The sequence below is a fragment of the Triticum dicoccoides genome, chromosome 1B (genome assembly GCF_002162155.2).
Source record: "Triticum dicoccoides isolate Atlit2015 ecotype Zavitan chromosome 1B, WEW_v2.0, whole genome shotgun sequence".
Taxonomy (NCBI): Eukaryota; Viridiplantae; Streptophyta; class Magnoliopsida; order Poales; family Poaceae; genus Triticum; species Triticum dicoccoides.
The window spans coordinates 65,509,053-65,513,105 of NC_041381.1; the positions used below are offsets into that span (position 1 = coordinate 65,509,053).

The 4,053-nt window shown below is 43.2% G+C and overlaps 1 pseudogene; it reads left to right on the forward strand.

Moving 5' to 3' along the window:
• Nucleotides 1-2,098: 2,098 nt before the first annotated feature.
• LOC119350149 lies at nucleotides 2,099-3,701 on the forward strand (annotated as a pseudogene).
• The last annotated feature ends 352 nt before the right edge of the window (nucleotides 3,702-4,053 follow it).

Consider the following 4,053-nt stretch of genomic DNA (forward strand, 5'->3'; position numbering starts at 1 on the left):
ATGAACTGATCATGGCCAGTGACCCGACGGCGAAATGCGTCTTTCAGACTGCCATGGAGATCACAACTGGAGATGGGCACAAAGCAAACTTTTGGACACTCCACTGGGCTCAGGGATGCCGGCCGACGGATAGGTGGCCAAACCTTTTCGGTCACTACAATGGTCGTCGTCTGATGAGCACATGGGAATATCATACATGACATTTCAGAAAAGTCTACAATTTAGTTGGAAGGAATTGCTAAGCTGAATCAAGCAAGCACATGACCAGGTGAATGCTAACTTAAGTTTACCTAGTAACCTTGATGACACAACTATGCTTTCATTCCCATTGTTGTTGGTTGAACTTAGGTATCACATGGAATAAATCCAACAACCTATGAGCTCTTGAAGCAATCGATTGGAGGAACAAGTTTGGAGAAAACAAGTTTCAAGTGAAGCTGATGCCGTCAGTTTTGACCTCTGATGTTTTGTTCTGCCACACCCATGTGATGCAGAGACGGGGCCATAGGTATATGTCAACAGAAGATACATCAAATTATCTTTCCAATGCAAAAAACCTCACATCATTTGGAGTTGTGAGTCAAAAGTACTAGTCATTCTCGTGGAAGGTGTCCAGGCTATCAGGGCTTCACGAATTTTCGAGGAGCTCTCCACAACTCCCAAAGTTGACTGCTTATTTCCCCAAGAAAGCCATGAAAACCTGCTTACTTTTGAAACCATTTTCACACCTAGCTAAGGAGGGTTGTCCCCGCTATAAAACCCCATCTCCCCCATCCTCTTAGAAAACCTTTTGTCAAACCATTCAGCTACAAGCTTATCCAGCAAGACTGCTAGAGAGATCCTTACTACCTTTGCTCTTGTGAATTCATCCGGATTCGCGAGAAGGAGCCTATGGTTTCCCCTAATTTGTGCTCTACGGTTCCAGCCGTTTTGTGTGTGTTAGTCCCGGTTTATGGTTCTGTGATTGTTCGGACAGCGGGTTGGAGTTCTTGTAGCTTCGGTCAGCCATCCCAGCGTACGGGTTGCATCCAACCTTGGCAGGTATAAAGTTAGTTATCCCTGCTACTTGCAGCTAGTTATCCCTTTCGATTCGATCCTACGACGTGAAGATCGGGACACCCTCGGGCGTGAACTCGTTCATCGGGTTCCCACCTATCATCGTCTTTCCATTAGGGATGCGATCACCACCGACCAAGTGGTTGTGTTACGCCAAGGCCAACCCACCTCCGGTGCTACCGCACGAGCTCTGCGAGATGTGGGAGGTGACAAAGAGCATCAACTTCACAGAGGGCCTTGCGTACCGCATCAGGTGGAAGTGGATGACCTCGGGAGAGTACTCGGTGGTGTCTTCTTACATGATGCAATTCCAGCCAATGACAAGTCCCTTATCTGGAGTGCGAAGTCAGCCCCAAGAGACAAGGTGTTTGCTTGGATCCTCTTGAGAGGGAAGTGCCTGACGACTGATAACCTGGCAAGGAGTCAGGGTCCTCACGACCTGCTCTGCTTGAGTATTGGATGTACTTTTCAGGTAAATGCATCCTCAAAATGCCTTGTGATAGTTCATGCAAGAAAATAAAGTGATCAAATTCCTTTCCTTTTGAAAAACTGCATTTGTGGACATAAACACAAAAGAAAGGAGGTAAGCACCCTCATCCAAATGTGAGCTTCCTGCTGTTTCTACATCTCAGATCTATCATCTCTCTTTCTTTCAAACAGAACAGCGTACCTCTTTTCACCAGAAATAATTGTTAAATATGCATTATTGAGTGCTTCCTTCGATTTATGCAGCTGAAGGACATGGCTGAGAGATTACCACCAGAACATGGAGCTTATGGTTTCAATGAAGCAAAACATGTACATGCTCCAGAACGGTGTTGAGGCACATGTTGCTACTTACTCTAGCATGAATGTAAAAATTCACCAAGCAAGGAATAAGTTGCTCAATGCACCTAGTCCGAAAGTGGAGGAATCTCAAATCAAAACAAATTACTGGGCAGTATTAGTGAAAATAGTGAATGGCAGCACCCACAGCCTTAGAATTACTAGTCCTCACAGATCGGATCATCCTCATCGAAGAGCCCACATCAATAGTGATGAGATGCTGTCTGCAAGTAGCAGAGCTGATGATAATGTCAGCACAGATGCTAGGTCCCTTCAAAATGGTAAGAACGGCTACAAACCTCGAGGAACAATATCAATTTCTAGGAACCAAGTACAAGTTGAGTGGACCGAGCAGTATGAACCAGGTGTTTACATAACTCTTACGACAGTCTGTGACGGGACTCGGGATCTGAAGATAGTTTGCTTCAGGTATTTAAATTATTTCCTATCATGTTTGCTTTCTTCTACCAAATTTGCTTTTCTTTTTTCACGTACAAACAACTCATGAAACATTGATGATTGCAATGCTAGTTGCTTGATTAGTCAGTGGACATGATCTTACCGTTCAGACAACCTATAGCATATGGTATTGGCCACAAGTTACAGCGGTTGTCCACGGTGCAATTGTCACATGGGTTTGATGTATTCCGATGAAACCTTCATGGGAATGGACAATTCTCAATGGAGTCTACGTATAGAGCGTTAATCCGGTCTGATGAGCCAGTTGATAATAATAAGAAGATCTGGAAGATGAAGATACCTCTTAAGAATAAAATCTTTGCATGGTATCTTCGTCGCGGAGTCATTCTTACTAAAGATAACATTATTAAGAGGAATTGGCATGGAAGTCCGCAATATGTCTTCTGTCACCATGATGAGACAATAAAACATTTATTCTTTCAATGCAAATTGGCTTGTTCTATATGGTCAGTCATCCAAATAGCTTCTGGCTTGTATCCTCCTTATAGTGTTGCTAATATATTTGGCAACTGGTTACATGAGATTGACCACAGGTTTAGAACTCTTCTCAGGGTGGGAGCGCTTGATGTTATTTGGTCGCTTTGGCTATGTAGAAATGATAAGGTTTTTAACGATAGAAGTACTTCTCTGATGCAGGTTATCTACAGATGTACTGGGACTCTTCGTTTATGGTCCTCTCTACAACGCGTCGAGAATCGAGACCTATTTACGAAGATGTGTACATGATTGAAGGCTACGGCGAGGGATACTTTACCCAACATGGATGGTAGCATGATCTTAGGATTGACCCCCCTCCGCTTTAGGCGTTATACAGACTCTTTTTGTATTTTGCATTTTTTTTCCTTTTGTGTGAGAGGACCTTATTTGGCTGTGTGCATCTTAGTTATGCAGATGCCAGGTGTAATGCTTAAATATTTTAAGTAATAAAATGCTCCTTTTCAAAAAAAAAAATGGGACCAACTTGTAGTTTGTTATCATGTTCTAGAGCACAATTGTTTTCCACATTTAACACTATCAGAAAATTAGAACAACCGGTTATCTTGTTCAGCAGGCTAATTATTACTTTTGCTTCAATGTGTAGCTTAGAGTTGTGTTATACATTCTGCCCTATGCTTCTGCCCAGTAAGATTTCTGACATGCCCACATTTCCTTGCAAAATCTTACTATTTACATTGGCATCTTGCCTCTTTGAAACATTTCTTGTTTGCAGCTGAAGGTGCTTTGGGAAGCATCAGGCTGAAAATTGGTGGAATGAGAACCGCGAGAAAGTGTATGAGAAGTACAACGTGAGGAGCCCCGGACGAGACTTGTCAGGAGCCTTGACCTGGTCGGCCTATTAACGTACCCCGAGGATGACCTGTTGCATGCCAACACCTGTATCTGAATTTGTAAAATACATAAAACTGGTGCCGTAACTTGTCCAAGCGTGGAAATACGATGGCTCCCTCTCTTGTTAGTATGATTAAATTTATACATCAAAATCTCGAACCTTTTTTCCTCATTCCTAGATCAGATCATTCACCTGTCCACCACTGGCTCTGTAGGGGGAATTTCTGTTTGTGATTAACTTGGACCTTTTTTTTGCGGGTAAACTTGGACCCATTGAAGCTAGACTCGTACCAAAACCACCAATTCTCCTCCTCAGTTACCCTGCCCTGCCACGCAACATCGCACAAAATTATGATCACCAAT